At 38.1% G+C, this 18,727-nt stretch overlaps 1 long non-coding RNA gene across 1 annotated transcript; it reads left to right on the top strand.

Moving 5' to 3' along the window:
- Positions 1 to 6,758: 6,758 nt before the first annotated feature.
- LOC115504899 lies at positions 6,759 to 16,427 on the top strand. The gene is made up of 2 exons (XR_003965837.1): positions 6,759 to 6,798; positions 15,856 to 16,427. It is a non-coding gene; the product is annotated as an uncharacterized LOC115504899 (long non-coding RNA).
- Positions 16,428 to 18,727: the final 2,300 nt, after the last annotated feature.

Genomic DNA, 18,727 nt, shown 5'->3' with positions numbered 1-18,727 from the left:
AACCTTAATATGATACGTACTCACTTATTCCAATTTCATGCCTTGATACTTTCCCTAACATGCTTTCATTCTATCCCTTCAAAATTAATTGAAGTTACTTGATTTCATCTCATTTTCTCTAGCTTCCTAGCTCTTCTCAACTCTTTATCTTTGGGTTGAAGTGAGATTCAGTTAATCTTATCATAACCATATTCATACCACAGACTGGTGGAATAAAGAAAAAAGGGAAGAAAGAGACAGAGAGAAAGAGAGAGAGAGAACAGAGTACCTAAATTCTACTACATCTGGGGCACCTGGGTGGCTGAGTCGGTTGAGCATCCAAGTCTTGATTTCAGATCAAGTCATGATCCCAGGTTCGTGAGATCGAACCCTGCATTGGGCTCCATGCTGAGCATGGAACCTGCTCAAGATTCTCTTTCTCTCTTTCTCTCTCTCCCTCCCTCCCTCTTCCCCACTTGCATGCTCTCTCTCTAAAATAAAATTAAAAAAAATTATACTACATGTAGGAGATAGAACTTCAAAGTAATATATGTAGATGTTGAATTTGCCCTCATCCAGTTTCAACATTCAATTCTAGAATTAACCATTGTTATATTTATTATAGAGTTATAAATTTATATATTAAGTTTTGTTTGAAACAGGCTTCATTCAGTGTAGTTATCTATGTCATGACTCCAAATTCTGTAATAATTTTCATCACCATCTATTAAATATCATAGAAAATTTTATTAAATAAAATTATATTGAATGCCACTTTATTTTCAGATTACCAAGCTTCAAATCAAACTTAATAAGTATGCTCTTCGTCAATAGAAGAAAATTTGGTCAAATTTGTTAGATTACTTTCCAATGTGCTACCAAACTAATCAAACAACTGAAAAGCCAATTAGTAAAAATTTCAATAGATACTACACTGTGGGCAATTAAAATTCTTAATAATTAATTGGCCAAAATAAATTTTCTAGAATTTCTTCACAGTATATAGTTTAGTGGTTATATGAATTTTACAGTTAGGCTAGTTGGACTTAAATTACATCCTAATCCTACTAAGAAATGACTTAGAACTTTGTGACTTAGTTTCCTCATTTTTAAAGTGGTAGAGTGCCTACCTGATATAATTATTATGAAGTTGAAATGAATGAATACACAGAGGATACTTGGAAAGGAGACTGGCACATAGTGAGCATTCAATAAATGGTATGTGTTTACTGTTACTTAAGTGAACATAATAAATATTTAGAACTTCTGGATATTTTCATTAACAAGATACTACTTAAAAGGCAACAAATAAAATATCCAGTTAAACCAAAGAAATGGGAAAAATCAATAGTTATCACAGGATAAATGGATAAAAATGAATTTAAAGAAATACTGTCTTTTAGTCTCAAGACTGAATATCCATCAGAAGGCAAAGAATCTCATTAGGTATGCAAATATTAAAGCTTATTTTGAAACTTCATTTGAACCAAAGATGAAACAATTGCTAAATCAATACATTTGAATAAACTCAGACAGTGTTGGAATGACCATAGGTCATATTGTGAGTAAAACATAAGGTGCATATTCTTGATCTGTGATACCTTTGCCTGGCCTCCTAATCCAACCCAGCTCCTTGAATGAGATAACTCCTAAGATCCTATAGATCTCCCATTTCATTATGTCTTCTCATACTTTTCAGAAATTTCTTTTGTTTTTGGACTGTAGGATAATTTCTTGAGAATAATTTCTCTATCACATTAATTTTTGACACGGCAATCTATTATTCACTGCCTCTTGTATTAAATCACACATTTAAAAATATTTTGAGTGTAGTTGACAAACAATATTACATTTGTTTCAGTTTTCAACATAGTAATTCAACTTCTGTATATTAAATAACATGTTTTAGAAAAATACATTCTTCTAATCTTCAGTTTTAGCTCATTTCCATCTCTGGACTGCATACAGACACTATCCTATCAAATATTGCTGAGAATATAAATCAGAAATGTTTAGCAGTGTTTTTCTTTTTCTTCCAATAGGCCCATTTTAAAAGGTAGCTGTTCTTTTTCTGTGTTATCTCTTTCTAAACTGTGAATTTCAGTCGCTCTGTAATACCTGTGAAGGCTTGGAAGGAAAGTTGTTCTGTGACATGCCACAGCTTTCCCTCTCCAGCCTGTTTCTAACAAACATAGTTTAACCTCTGTAAGTTTGGGATTTAATAAAAGTTATGTTGAGATGAAGTTCGTGATTCTTCACTGTGGTTTTGATAGTATTTCTGCCATACGCACCATTTATTTTTACTTATAACTTAATTGACATACAAAGAAAATAGTTGGTTTTGCCAAACTCCAAAAGAATTTGACCAGATTTTATACTTATTTTTTTTTTGAGGGAGGGGGAGGGGGAGGGGGAGGGGAGGGGAGGGGGAGGGGGAGGGGGAGGGGGAGGGGAGGGGAGGGGGAGGGAGGGGGGTTTCAAAAGCACAAAGGTTTTATAGGGATCATGGCCTTAGCTGATTGGCTGGGGAAGGGTTGTGGCCTCAGCCGATTGGCTGGGGAAGGATAGAACAATGGCTGCCAACGTGTGGTTCCCAGATCAGCAATTATCAGCGTCACCTGGAACTTGTTAAAAATGCAAATGTTGGGCCTGGTGGTCACAGACCTACTAAATCAGAAACTCTGGGGGTGGGGCTCAGCAATCTGTGTTTGAACAAGTCTTCCAGGAGATTCTGATGCACCTGAAGTTTAAGAACCACTGTGTCTGAGGATCTCTAACATGTTTGGCCTCAGTGTATACAGAACATTTCTCACTGGTCACCTATTAACCATTGGCTGTCAGCCTTGCTGTGCTATATAAATCCTAGCACCAAACAACATCCCCAGAGACTCTGATTAATTGGTTTGGGGAGGGGTAAATGCTCCCACGTCATTCTAAGCCTGGACAGGATTGAGGGCTCCTGCCTCTGGCCCCTACCTGAGAGAAGCCCTCCCTCTTCTACTCACACTTTCCACGCCTCTCATACTCCCCTTCGTCCCACCTTAGACTTCGGAAGAATGCCTCAATCAGTAGCCTGCTTTCTTAGAAAACATAAGTTACTCAAGGGGAGGAGGCGTGGTCTGAGGTTTGAGCAGGAACCTCTTTCTGCGGTCATGTCAGGGACATACTCACTAGTCGGCTGGCCTAGGTCTGCTCTTTCAGTAACCGTCAGTTTGTTCTCTGTATTCATCAGTCTGATTCTTCTCCTTCTATATTCTAACCTCAATTTTAGCACTTAAGTTTCTTATGGCTTCTCAGAGACGTCACTTACCTCCTTAACATTTTTTTATATGACCAGTCCCTTCATTTCTCTTTTATATACAATGAGACCTCTTTCTCTTATCCTTGGTATAAAACACTAGGTTAACCCCCATGTTATAGGCTCACATAGTATCCTTAAGTTTTTCAGAGTGATTATTAAAATTATAATTCGTGCATTTCTCTCAACATTTTCATTGAATGTCTATTATATGTGAAGCATTAATCTTGGTGGATTCAGCAAGGAATAAAACAGACATTATAGTGGGAAAGACAGACAATATGCTGGATAAATAAGCCAAGTGTACGGTATATTTCTCAATGAGAAGAATTAAGGAGAAAAGGTATGAAATAGAGATGATTATAATTAATTATTTCCATAATTATTTGATGGATGCTTATCTTCCCCATGAGACTCAAATGCTGTGTCAGTTATATTCAGAGCCGTATCTCCAGGACTTGGAAGGACATGACTTGTAGTATGTACTCAGTAAATATTCACTGGATAAAGTGAAATGCATAGAGAAAAACATTTTGAAAACACTTGGAATCATTAACAGCATGATTGATATTTATTGTTTTGTTCAGCCAGTCAAGATGAGTATATTCCAAGGATAATCCTTGGAAGAGGTTCAGAAAGGGAGCAAGGAAAGGAATCAACATTAGTCGAGTCCTAGTAGGTGAAAGAGCAGACCTAGGCTGGCCGACTCCATTTTGTTCTGTATCTCCATTTTGTTCTGTATCCTCCTTCTTGAGTGACTATGTCCCCAACATGGCCACAGAAAGAAATTCCCACTCAAACCTCAGACCACGCCTCCTCCCCTTGAGTAACTTCCCACTCACCCGTTCAAACTTCCAGTTCAAACTTCCCGTTCAAACCACGCCTGGCGACCTGCGTAACGGGACTCTGACCCAATCGGCTAAGGCCACGACCATTACCCCACCAACCGCCCCTAGATCCCTATAAAACCTTTGTGCTCTTGAAACCCTCCCTCTCTCTCCGGCATCTCACTGCTGCGTCGGTGCAGGTAGGGGATTGAGATCGAGCTAGCTCGAATAAAGGCTCTTTGCTTTTGCATCGGACTCCGCTCCCTGGTGGCCTTTGGGGATCACAAATTCTGGGCATAACAGTAGGTTCTGGAACTGCCCTGGGTGCTTCATATTTACTATCACATTTAGTCCTTTAACAGCTGGAGCTGTTCTTTCATTTTAAAATGAAGGACTGAAATTATTTTTTCAGTGGTTTATTAATGATTATCCTTTAACTAGATGAGCAATTTTAATTGTCATTTCCATCTTTAGTGTGATTTCTTGCCAGATAAGTTTTTAGCTCTGAACTTTTCAGTTAAAATTATGATGCTCGATTTCCTCATATTTAGACTTCCCTATTTCCAGCCTGACAAATGTTTATATAGCATTTGCTTTAATTAAAGTAGAAAATGTAGAGCTCAGTCAGAAGAGTGTGGAACTCTTGATCTCAGTGTCATGGGTTCAAGCCCCACATTGGGTGTAGAGATTACTGAAACAATAAATAAAATGTAATACATAAAAATTAAAAAGTAAAGTGGAAAATGTAGTACTTGTAAATGTGAACACAAAGAAAATTCCCACTCTCTTCTAGAGAGAGATAAATAATGTTTATCTCTAGAGAGAGATAAATAAATAATGTTTATTTATTTTTGAGAGAGAGACAGAGTGTGAGTGGGGGAGAGGGGCAGAGAGAGAAGGAGACAAAGAATCTGAAGCAAGTTTCACGCTCTGAGCTGTCAGCACAGCTCGACCTGGGGCTCAAACTCACAAACCATTAGATCATGACCTGAGCTGAAGTCAGAGGCTTAACTGACTGAGCCACCCAGGTACCCCTCATAACTAAATTTTAAGGACTATAGCCTGAAACCAACTTTTCCATTGTTCTGATTAAGCTATCCATCTTCATATTCAGATCAGGAAGCTAAATGATAGTTGAACATTATAATTATATCATAGTGTTGATAAAGGTAAAAAAAAAAAAAAGTTGGCAAGATTAAGGAAATGCTCAGCCACAGATAGTATATGGGATTTCCCCTAATCTCACATCATTCTGGCTTTGTTAATGTATACAGAGTTCAAGGAGTTGATGTGTGAGGTCACTTCATGAAGCAATAGTTTATTATGAATATTCTTGGAAGAATAAAGAAGGTTGGCGATGATACAGGGGATACTGGAATTTTTTGAAAGAAAGATGTTGGCATCTGACTGTAATGTGTGAAGAGGTCAGAGTTAGTAATCTATATGGGCGGTTTATCATGATGCTGGAAGTGATAAAGCAATACAGGAAGTATGTGTATAAACATGTTTTATTGCCTTACATTTACTTGCATACCTGAGAACGTGCCATTTGTCTTTTTCTTCAGAGAGTAAGAACTCCCTAGTATGGTTTGGGGTTTTAACTTTTTGGCATACAAAATATTTTTGTTTGAGAAGGGAACTGTCTCCTAGGTGGTATCTTTAAAGGGCCAAGAGCCCTCCAGGGTAATATGCTCAAAACTGTGAGTTCTAAGAAAGCAAGGGGGGGTCATGTTCAATCATTTCTTTGTATTTCTACCTCATAGAATGGTGTTGACATAGGGTAACAACCTAATATATATTTGTTAAGTTAATGTGATTCAGTTGTTCTCAAAGTGTGGTCTGGGGAACCCTGGACATACATGTGATTAAAATCATGTATAGATAAAAGATTCATTAAAACTTCAAGACAAGGGGCGCCTGGGTGGCTCAGTCATTTAGGCCTTTGACTTCCGCTCAGGTCAAGATCTCATGGTTTGTGAGCTCAGAGCCCTGTGTCAGGCTCTGTGCTGACAGCTTAGAGCCCAGAGCCTGCTTCAGATTCTGTCTTACTTTCTCACTCCTTCTCCCTCACTCATGCTCTGTCTCTCTGTTTCTCAAAAATAAATAAATATTTTTTTTAAAAAGCGTAAGGCAAACCAATGGATTTTAATATAACACTAAGAAAAGTTCGTTGATATGGAGCATTGCAGCTCACCTTTCAGAAGCTACCGTTTATCAAGTTTTAGTGTAACATGAAAGAATAGTATCTGCAATTATCTGAAAAGGGTATTAAAATAACTCTCCCCTTCCTAACTGCATATCTAACTGTGAGACACTGTGAGAAACTGTGAGACACAATTTTCTTCATGTACCACAACCAAACAATATATCACAATAAATTGAATGAAGAAGGTGATTTAAGAATATGACTGTTATTTATTAAGCCAGACCTTAATGAGATTTGAAAAATAGAAAATAATGCCTCTCTTCTCACCAAACATTTTTGTGGAGAATATTTTTCATAAAAATGTGGTATTTTTTAAAGTTTATTTATTTATTTTTAGAGAGTGGGTGCAGAGAAAGAGGGAGATGGAGAGAGAACCCCAGGCAAGCTCCACACCGCCAGTGCAGAGCCTGATGCAGGGCTCGAACTCACAAATCACGAGATCGTGACCTGAGCCAAAGTTGGACGCTTAACTGAGTGAGCCACCCAAGGTACCCCCAAATGTGGTATTTTTTCATGAAGTATGTTATTTATGTCAATATGTCATGGACTTATTTCTATTTTAAATGAATTAGTAAGAAATATTTTAAATATTTGTTTTTATTTTAATGTAGTAAAAAGTAAATTTTTTTCATATACACATATGTATATAAGTATCCCACATAAACAAAAGCATTTTTTAAATTACCCAATAATTTTTAAAAATAGAAAATTGTCCTGCAACCAAAAAGTTTGAGAATTGCTAATGGAGGGCCCAAATAAGCTAACTATTTGCTTAGGCCCCAACCTAGAAGTTATCTCCAATTCCTCACTTCTCATTCTCCACATATAATCAATCTGCAACATCTACAGGCTCTATCTTACATTCATTCTCTTTCACTGTTCACAGCATCCATTGCTAACATCTTGGTCCAAGTCAACAATATCTCTGTGTGAATGATTGTAATAGCCTCTAACTTTGCATAACCTGTCTGTACTCTTGACTCCAGAGAGTTTATGCTTTTTTTTTTTTATTTTTTTGTTTTTTAGAGGTATAGTTGATACATGATGTTATATTCATTTCAAGCATACAACATAGTAATTTGAAGAATTTATTTTGTATACAACAGCCAAAGTGGCCTTTTGAAGACGTAAAGTAGGTTGTTTTACTTCTCTGTTTAAGACATTCCAGTGGAGGGGTGGGGGCTGGTTACCTCAGTCAGTTAAGCAACTGACTCTTGATTTCAGCTCAGATCATGATCTCAGTCATGAGAGTGAGTACCATGTTGGGCTCCAAGCTGGGCATGGAGCCTGCTTAAGATTCTCTCTCTCCCCCTCTCTCTTTCTCTCACTCTCTCTTTTTCTCACTCTCTCTTTTTCTCATTCTCTCTCTTCCTCTCTCTCTCTTTCTCTCACTCTCTCTTTTCCTCTCTCTCTCTTTCTCCCTCCCTCTGCCCCCCCACGCTGTCTCATTAAAAAAAAAAAGTGTTTAAATAAATTTTTAAAAAGACATTCCAATGGCTTCCCATCACCCTCACAATGATATCCAAACTTTCAATTACCTACGTATCCTTGCATCATATGCTGACTTCTCACCACATATCACTCTACTCCTTTGACACCATGATCCAGCCACAATGGATGTTTGTTGTCAACTCTTTCCCATCATTCGGATCTCTGTTCAAATGCCACCTCCTCAGTGAAGGCCTTCTTGATCTTGCTTACCCCAATTGTTCCCTATCCCTTGATTTATTTTTACTCTCTAATCTCTTAAACATTCATATTTTTTCTTCACAGCATTTATCACTATCTTGAACATTATATTTATTTTTATTATCTCAGTCTTTGCTCTGGACTGTAAACTCCATGAAGTAAGGACTTTATTAGTCTTGCTTACCACAATATTCCTAGTGTTTAAATTAATATGTGGTACACAGTAAGTTCTCAATGAATACTTATTAAATAATAAATGGAGAGTAGAACATACAAACAAAACCATAACTATTGAATACACTGGATATGATTAAATTAAATTATAGTATATTCATCCATACCAGTCACAATCCAGTGAGAAGAGAAAAAGTACAACAGTAATTTGAACAGAGAAAAATGGTTAACCAGTTAAAGGTGGTTAACTACTAGAAGAAGGAGAGAAAACTATAAGAAGTAGAGAAGTAGCAGATGCATGAAACATTTATTATTCTTTGGGCTGAAGAAGAGGGAAGAAGGAAAGAAGAATCTAAAAGAGCTCTCCTCTCTCTGCCCATGACTGAGATTCAGACCTCTAGAGAGGGTGAGGCTGCCACAGGAACATGCAGCATGCTGATGGCAAGAAACTTGCGGAGGGAACTACAACTGGTCCCTAGACCAAAACTTCATGGTGGCAGAAAACCTTAACGGAGCATCCATGCTGATACGTGCAGCTCCCAGTGCTGATATGAGCACTACTAGGCCTTTTCCAGGTCCATTAACTGGCTGCCATGCCAAAAACAGCACTCAGGAAGCAGGAAGAAAAATTTCTTCTTCCAACTCTGGCTTTGAGGTGTCTCTCCAGCACCCTCTATTGACAGAGCCTAAAATTGAGCCAGGTGTTAAAGGAAAAGTGTTTATTTATTTATTAAAAAAAATATATATATATATATTTTTTTTTTTTTTTTTTTGAAGAGCACAAGCAGGAGAGAGGCAGAGACGGGGTTGAGGGGTACAGAGGACCTGAAGTGGGCTCTGCACTGATAGGCTGATAGCAGCGAGCCTGATGTGGGGCTCAAACTCATGAACCGCTAGACAATAACCTGAGCCGAAATCAGATGCTCAACTGACTGAGCCACCCAGGTGCCCCAAAGGAGAAATGTTTATAGCATCCAGGATCATAAAACAGGGCAAATAAGAGTGGTCTTGGACCTAAAAGGCAATGAACTGATAACTGGCACAGTATACTATGGAAGGAATATGCACCTATTAGAAAGAAAATGTTCTAGAATATATATAGCATGTCTCAATTTTGGGGAGCCAACTCACCAACATGATCCTATTTTTGTATGAACAAATAAGAAACATACCAACTGTTCACTGTGTGTATACCACAGGATAAAATTAGGAGCCAAAAGGGGTGAATAGTAATTTTACTGTAAACACACAGATGTATTGAATTGCAACAATGAGCACATATTACTTTGGAAATAACTGCAAAATGCACAGACATCATTTTTCACCAGCACCCCTGCCTTCATACTGACAGGGTCCCAAAAGTTAGAAAGCATACTGTCCTCCTTTTGAAAGCATCTTGCTTGGTCCGTGAGAATTGAAGTGGTCTCACTGACCAGTTCTGACCAACGATATGTAGTAGTAATTGGCTTGGGAAAGGAAGGATCCTAAGAAAACTCTTTGTTCTTAAAAAGAGAGCCATGGAAAAAGATATTCCTTTTTCCACCTCTAGGCCACTGGTATGTGAGGATGTGTTGCTGGGAGCTTAACTAATCTCTTATGACGATGAACTAGCCCAGCCTCTGAGCATGACAAAACCAAAAGATGGCAGTACTCTGGATCCCTGATTACTTATTTTAGCCACAGATTTAACCATCTCCTGATAGCCATGTGGCTTCTAGACGCCTTGCTATATAAGATAAAAAGTGCTCTTAAGTTTAATTCACTTTTAGGTGGACTTTCTGTTACTTGAAAGTGAAAATATTTTCTCTTATGACAATCATGCATATGGGCCTTTTCTGTACATTGACTATACAGATAAAGCTTATTTCATGTTTCACTCTGTATGTGAAACAATAATACCAGTAGTGATAGCTAATATTTATTGTCTTGTATATCTATGTGATAAATGCTTTTTTATTGAGATATAATTGACATATAACACTATATTAGTTTCAAGTGTCCAATATAAAGATTCAATGTTTTTGTGCAAAATGATCACCATGGTGTCTTAACATCATAACCATACCATTACAAAAATACTGTTTCTTATGATGAGGACTTTTAAGATTTATTCTATTAACAACTTTTATATATAAAATACAGTATTATTAACTATAGTCACCATGCTACATATTATGTCCCCATAACTTATTTATTTTATATCTGGAAGTTTGTACCTTTTGACACCCTTCATTCATTTCTCCCACCTCCTCCTGCCTAAGGCATCCACCAGTCCATTCTTTGTATCTATGGACTTGGTTCTTGTTTTGTCTGCTTTTGTTTTTTATTTTGTGTTTTTAGATTCCACATATAAGTGAGATCATATGGTATTTGCCTTTTTCTGTCTGATTTATTTCACTGAGCATAATCTCCTCAAAGTCCATCCATTTTGTTGTAAATGGCAAGATTTTATTCTTTCTTTATGGTTGGATAGTATTATAGGTGCTATAAATACATTATTTCATGAAGTTCTCACAAGAACACCGATATGAGTATACTTTGTAATTGGGTTACATAGTTGAAAACATAATCTATATCTTGAAAAGTCTCACAAATCAGTGAGCAGATAAACACACTATAATAATATAGTATGACAAGGGTTATAGTAGACTATGTACCCTTCTATGCCCATCACCTTTTTGATGGACTAATTTCTCTTAGTTCATATTTTAAAGGACGCTGATTCTATCCCATACCCCACCACCAAGAGTGGGTATGTGACCTACACCTGGTCAGTCAGGTTATCTTTGTCCTAACCAATGTGAGTGTTCAGTAAAATAGGCAAGTGGCTATAGCTAGTTCAATGAGAAACTATCCTAGGACTTTTCATGGAAATCTTAAGAAAGCAGCTGATGACCTTCTTTGCCACCATGCAGTGATAGCCTACTTGAGAGTAAGGCCAACACAGAAAAATAAAGATGGAGAAAAATACATGGACTCCTGAGGACATTTGTTAAGCTGCTATATTCAGATATGCTTTAAAATTTATTTCTTGGGCTTTCCACTGACTTTAACTTAATGCATTCTCTTTAGTTCCCTCTTCCCTATTTTTAAATCTGTTTTGGGTTTAGTTTTGGAACTTGCAAACAAGAGATATGATGTGACAAATGTAGGCAAAGATCTATGGATTCCCACAGGAAGTTTGCCTATTTTAATTCTGGGTAATATAGTTAAGGAAGTTCTAACAAAATATATCTTGGTAGAAGTGATACTGAAATGTTTTCAAAGAAGAAATGATTAAGCTAAGAAGAAAGGAGAAAGAAAGTAATGGGACCGTGTGGAAAGAGAGAATATAATATGTTCACAAAATTACAAGTTGTTGAGTATGACCAGATCTTAGGATGCCTGTGGCATTTAGAGAGAAGATAAGATTGGGAAGGTAGGCAGGGGCCAGATTTTGTATAGCCTTAGGTTTGGGTTTTATCTAGGAGTTGACGGGGAGTTATTGATTTGTGTATTAGAAAGTTTTTTATGGTGTGCCTGGGTGGCTCAGTCAGTTAAGCCTCCAACTTGAGGTCATGATCTCACAGTTTGTGGGTTCAAGCCCTGTGTTGGGCTCTGTGCTGACAGCTCAGAGCCTGGAGCCTGCTTCAGATTCTGTGTCTCCCTCTCTCTCTATCCTTACCCTGTTCACACTCTGTCTATCAAAAATAAATAAACATTAAACAAATTTTTTATGTTATGATGGAGTTGGGGAAGGTATGTTGGAAGAGATAAAACTAAAGGCAGATCCAATGAGATTATGATAGGAATCTAAATAAGAAGGGAAAAATCCCTAAAGTAATAGTTAGGAACCACTTAATGAATAAAATTGGCAGGGCTTAAAGATCAATGGGTATGGGAAATGAGGTAGAGAGAAAAATTCTAGAAGGACTCCATGTTTTTTATTTTAGCAACTAGTAGTGCCATTTGCCAAAAGGGGAGAGCATAGAGGATAAGAGAGTTTGTGGAGTCTCATGATGAGTTAAAACTGGCATTCAGGGGACAAAGACCTGTTTAGAGTCAAAGGTTAGGATGCCAAAAGGTAGAGGTATTAACTGAGGACTTGACCAAGGAAGAGATGATCAGGATAAGTGTATAGATCGAGAAGAGAGAGGAACCCAGGATGAAATTCTGTGGAGAATCAAGTTTAAATGGTGAGTTTCCAAAATACACAAAAAGGAATTGCAGATAAAAGGAGAACAGGAAGAGTGTGGTTTCACAAAAGGCAAAGTAAAAGCTCCAAGCAAAGAGTGGGGAAAAGTGGCAAAATATATGCTGCCAAGAAATTCAGGTAAGATGCCTGAAAATCATCCCCTGGGTTAGTAAATGGATTCATTTGTGACTATCACTGAAACTTTCATTGGAGTGATTGGGGCCAAGCCCTAAGTGCTCTGGCTTGAAAAGAATGTGAAAGTGGGTAATTTAAGACACTAAGATTGCTTTATTTTATGTTTTTAATTTTTTAATGTTTATTTTTGAGAGAAGAGAGAGACAGAGTGCAAGTGGGGGAGGAGCAGAGAGAGGGAGACACAGAATCTGAAGCAGGCCCCAGGCTCTGAGCTGTCAGCACAGAGCCTGACATGGGGCTTGAACTCAGGAACTTGGAGATTATGACTTAAGCTGAAGTCAGAGGCTTAACTGACAGAGTCACCCAGGCACCCTGAGACTATGATTGTTTTAAAGTAGGAAGCAAATGATTGGTCAGAAGCTAGAAGAAGATGTAGGGATCGAGGTCTTCTATCTCTCTCTGTGTCTGTCTCTGTCTCTCTGTCTCTATCTTTCAACATTCTGTGGAAGAAACTTGACTTATTTAAACACTGAGGGGCAAAAGCTGGGTGAAAAGAGGGGCTGATATTAATGATCAACAGATCTAAATGGTGGAACAAGTTTCTGAGAGAGGGTTGAGAGATTAATCTCAGACTAGAGGAAGTTTCCTCGTATTGAATGAAAGAGATGCAGATACATGTTGGAGGTGGGGAAGGAAGTGGCGAGTGTTGCTGCCTTGGGTTTCAACTTGAAGTAACAGCACTCTTAAGATCTGCTATTCATTGTGATGGTAATTATAGGCAAAAGTAATAAAAGGTTATTTTCATTCCAATGCAAGAATACATTATAAATATGCAAAACACTTTATATTCAAAAGTTACTTGCAGAGATGAAATGACAGATGTACTGTTAAAAGAAGGTAGAAGAAAAATCTACAGTGATAAGTAAGGCATTTATCTAGTAACTTCTAGGACTGATGAAATTATTGAAAAGTTTTAGAAATTTATTCCAATTGGCAGCTAACTAGAATAACTGAACCTGAGCAGTGAAATTTTGGTAAGTATGCAGATTTCTTCCCATAAAACATAATTAAGCTTATTATTTTGAAATAAACTTTGGAAACATTTTGAGGTCTCTATATCCTATAAAAGGAATGAACGGTTACCCATAAAACATCCTTTAAAAATTATAGTGCTTTGAATGAGAGAAAAGTCTGTGATGGTTTTGGCTAATATTGGCATTACCCAGGCTCATTAGCAATTGTATTCATCAGCCACGATGACAAATGCCACTGTCTAGTTAAAGAAAAAAAAATTCCCGAATTAGAAATCTATGCTCTCATTGGGGATATTTAGAAAAACACAATGTTGGTTTAGTTGGCGGTTCTTAAAAGTGTATATCAAAAATCTTTTTTTTCAATTGTGATTGGAATAAGGAAAATATCTAGCCAAGGTTTTACTTTCATGAATATAATTTATTTAAATTGCCAGTTCTGCTATGCTTGTCAAAAATCATTATTTATTTGTTGATTGAGAGAGTAAAAAAAAAAAAAAAATGAGTGGGGGAGGGGCAGCAGGAGAGGAAGAGAGAGAGAATCCTAAGCAGGCTCCATCCCCAGCATGAAGCCCAGCATGGGGCTCAATCCCATGACTGAGAGATTGTGACCTGAGCTGAAATCAAGAGTAAGACACTTAATGGACTGAGCCACCCAGGCGCCACCCCCCCAATTTATTTTTATATAGTCATTTTCTCCTACTTATTTTATTTTTAATTTTTTTTTCAATGTTTATTTATTTTTGGGACAGAGAGAGACAGAGCATGAACGGGGGAGGGGCAGAGAGAGAGGGAGACACAGAATCGGAAACAGGCTCCAGGCTCCGAACCATCAGCCCAGAGCCTGACGCGGGGCTCGAACTCCCGGACCGCGAGATCGTGACCTGGCTGAAGTCGGACGCTTAACCGACTGCGCCACCCAGGCGCCCCTACTTATTTTATTTTTAAATGCTCATTGAAAATTTTAAACTATGTAGATATATAAACACATGATTTGTAAAACTTCAAATTGTGCGTGTGTGTGTATAGAGAGAGGGGAAGAATGAGAGCTATTATTTGTATATCTAATGCATAGTTTTAATGTAGATGATCATGTTACATATTTTGTTCTGCAATTTGATTTTCCACTTAATATTATATAATGGATATAGTTTAATATTTTACCTCATTTTTAAATGGCTACATAATTTGCTAGAAATTATTTTACCACTTTTTTGCATTATTAAAAAATTAATATATATTCACATTTAAAAGGGTGTCTGGCACATAGTAAGCATAAGCACTCTGTGTTGTGTTTTCAAAACTATTGTTATATTTTATTATTTTTATTAACATATTGCAGATGAGAAAGCACTGTTGGATTAGATGACAGGAATAATGTCACATGGTTAGTGGAGGAGGCAGAATTGGAACCCAGGACTTTAAACTTTTATAAGAGGCAATAGTAATACCTTGTGTCAAGTAAGAAGAAGAAAGAGGAAGAGGAGAAGGAGAAGAAGAAAGAGGAGGCCAGAGGAGGAAGAGGAGGGGGAGGAGGAGGAGGAGAAGAAGGAAGAGGGGAAGAAGAAAGAGGAGTGGAAGGAGAAATAGATGAAGAAATAAATGAAGAAAATGAAAGAAAAAGAAATCTAAACCATAGCATTGAGGGAAAAACAATTAACTGCCCAGTGGAGTCAGGAAAGGATTTCACGGGAGCTGGTGACTATTTCTCTGAGACTTAAAGGTTGACAAAGTACATGTACAGCCAGAGTGTTTTGAAGGAGGATAGAGGGCAGTGGATGGGGGTTGTCAGGGTGTGGTGAGAAGAGAGGGAGCTGATTTGATTGAGGGGTGAAAAGAAAGGTGGGGGAGAGTTTTGTGGAGAATTGACAGGGACTCCATAAGAGATGAGAGAAGATTCCAAACAGTGGGCAAGGTGGGGTTGGGCTTCACGGGTCCTGTGGAATTTGGGGCCAGCAGAATCCAACACAGGCCGAGAGACGGTCCAGAGCCAGGGCAGGCAGGTGGTCTGCAGACACCAGTTTGGGAAAATACACTTTACCTAAAGCTGAATGTATTTTTAGAGAATTGTAGTTTCAGGATTTCAGACAAATTAATTTTCAGGACAGAGCCACTGTGAGTCTGTTATAAGCAGACTCAGTGGCAAGTGTGATTCTGCAGCGTTTGGCCAATGAGACTCACGTTACAGACGAGACGCCTCTCCTGGAGCATGATGTGCTGTGGAGGAAACGTGGGCAGTCCATGGAAGGGGAAATGGTTAAGTGATCAAAAGCAGTTCACGACTTGTGCAATGCAAAGCCACTGTCACAGAAAACTCCAAATACGTTTTACTTTTTACACAGAGAATTGCACAAGGACGTCTCAGAAGGCTCCAGGCAGACAACCGTAATCATCCTGACGTACCTGGATTCCTACCGCTTTTGCCTCCAACAGCACATTTGGAATATTTTATAAATCTGCCCCAGAGACAAAGAGGAAGCATTTTGTTGTGAAAATCTGGCTTTTTGTGATTGGACCAGGAACATGGCACACACATTTAATTCAAGAAACTAGTATCGTCTGGTAAAACATCTCTTATTTAGTAGAGATTCAGGGTTTTTAAAAAAAACATTTCTCAATGGGCTTAACTAATGATTCATTTGTTTATTTTTAGTGCATTTGTTTATCCTCTAATTATTAATGATATACTCAGGTGTTGGCTCCTCACATCTCCTTTCTTTGTCAACAACAAAGGCAAGCCCAGCTTGCCTCAAGATGAGGTAAAATGTTCACTATTTGAGAGCCATTGATTTTGATGATTTTTCATCATAAAAATTATACATGCAATATAAATGACATGTAAATTCCTTATACTTCACTGTGGCTTTTATACAACATAAAACCAAAATATTAAATCTATAAAAAGTAAATTCAAGCAAAATTTGAATCATTAATCAGGCAAACAATGTTGTGTTGTGCACAGTGGAAAATCGGTGCTGAGTGCTATGGCCCGACTCCTTTTGCATCTGACAGGCTTAGACTTTGTTATGCCATCTTTAGACTCAATTCTGCGAGAACTTTTCTCACATTGTATTACAGGGAGGTGACAGAGAATAATGGGTAAGGGCAGAGGCTCTAAAGCTGTATTGCCTGGGTAGTTTATTTTATTTTTAAAAGTTTGTGTGTTTGTGTGTTTGTTTAGAGAGCGTGAGCGGGAGAGGGGCAGAGAGAAAGGGAGAGAAAGAATCCCAAGCAGGCCCAGTGCTGTCAGCACAGAGCCTGACTCGGGACTTGATCCAGTGAACTCTGAGATCATGACCCGGACTGAAATCAAGAGTCAGACGCTTAACACTTAACAGACTGAGCCAACCGCCACCCAGGTGCCCCTCCTGGGTAGTTTAAATCCTGCTTTTGCTACCACTTACTGGCTCTACGACTTTAGGCAAGTTACTTAACTATTTTGTGATTTAGTTTACAAATCTGGAAAATGGGAACAATCATAGTCCCTACAGCACTGGGTTGTGATAATTCAGTGAGTTAACGCCCAAAGAACAGAACACAGAAAATATGCAATAAATATACTAGGCTGTGATGTCATTTGTCATACACATATAACTTGTAACTTAATTTTCATAAGCCAGTGTGGTGACTTTGCAGTGTGTCAACTTGGCTAGCCTGAACTACATTTCCCAGAATGACCTTTCTTGAATATTTGTGGTTAGGTTAAGCCACAAAGAATAGTCTTGTGCAAGATTTGGAAGCCAGAAGTGAAGAAGCAATTATTTTGCATCTCACATACGTTGTCATTTATAGGCTGGCTCACCCAACTTGTGTAAGCCAGGGGCTGGGCCTACAATTCTTCTACTTTTCCCCTTAGATCCTCCTACAGTTTCTCTGACTCCTGGGACAGGCATGTTTATTTAGCTTCATGGTGAAGCCCCCTGACCACTCCAGGATTCCCACACCACTAAGGGCAGAGGAACAAACACTGACATCAATTTCAGTCCATCCTTGCAAATTCCAGCTTGTGCCTGTGGTTCTAGCTAATTCTTGGCCTCCCTGACTTTGCATCCATCTTTTCTTCCTGACTGCCTGCCTCATAGATTTTATTTTATTTTATTTTTAGATTTATTTATTTTTGATAGAGAGCACAAGTGGGAAGGGGCAGAGAGAGAAGGAGACAGAATCCGAAGCAGGCTCCAGGCTCTGAGCTGTCAGCACAGAGCCTGACGTGGGGCTCGAATCACAAACCTCGAGATCATGACCTGAGCCGAAGTCAGACATTTAACCGACTGAGTCACCCAGGCGCCCCTGCCTGCCTCATAGATTCTAAGCTCCAGCATCAATGGAAAGAAAACAGACTTATAGAGACTGCTTTTGTTTTTAATTTTTAATGTTTATTTATTTTTGAGACACAGAGAGAGAGAGAGAGAGAGAGAGAGAGTGTGAGCAGGGAAGGGGCAGAGAGAGAGGGAGATACAGAATCTGAAGGAGACTCCAGGCTCCGAGCTGTCAGCACAGAGCCCGATGCGGTCTTGAACTCACGAGCTGTGAGATCATGACCTGAGCTGAAGTTGGAAGCTTAACCAACTGAGCCACCCAGGTGCCCCTAGAGACTGCTTTTTAACCAGCTCCCACAATTGTGTAAGGTCAAATCTCTATAACAAATTCAAAGATAGGTAGATAGACACATATAGATAGATCCCTAATGGCCTTGATTCTCTGATTGAACCCCTGTCTGATAAAGCCAGGAATAATTAAAATAGTTCCACTTTACAACAACATGATCATAAACACAAATGAAAACATGAACAATAAAAATACATGAACATCTGCTTATAAGATCATTTATAAAATTTGAATAAAATTATCTTTTAAATAATTTTAGTAAATAAAACTTGACAATTTAAAAAATTCTCAAAAGGTGTCCTAAATTGTATTTATTACCTTTGTAGAAGACATGTAGCCTTGAACTTTTCTTAAAAAGAATCATAAGATTCTTTGACTCTTTCTCAGTCTCCAAACTTACCTCCTGATTCAAAGGAATCCTACCTATCTCTCACTAACTTACTCATTCTTTATTCATTCAGTCATTTTAAAACATTTTTGAGTCTGAAATCCTGAAACTATGTATGTATGTGCTAGACATGGGGTTGTTGCTATGTATACAAAAACAAATAACTGTCTTTTGCTTAAAGGATCTGAGTAGTCTAAAGGAGAGAAAAGCAAGCAAAC

Source organism: Lynx canadensis, chromosome F1 (genome assembly GCF_007474595.2).
Source record: "Lynx canadensis isolate LIC74 chromosome F1, mLynCan4.pri.v2, whole genome shotgun sequence".
NCBI classification, from domain to species: domain Eukaryota; kingdom Metazoa; phylum Chordata; class Mammalia; order Carnivora; family Felidae; genus Lynx; species Lynx canadensis.
Note: the sequence above shows the minus strand (reverse complement) of the source record. Positions and strands in the feature narration are given on the sequence as shown.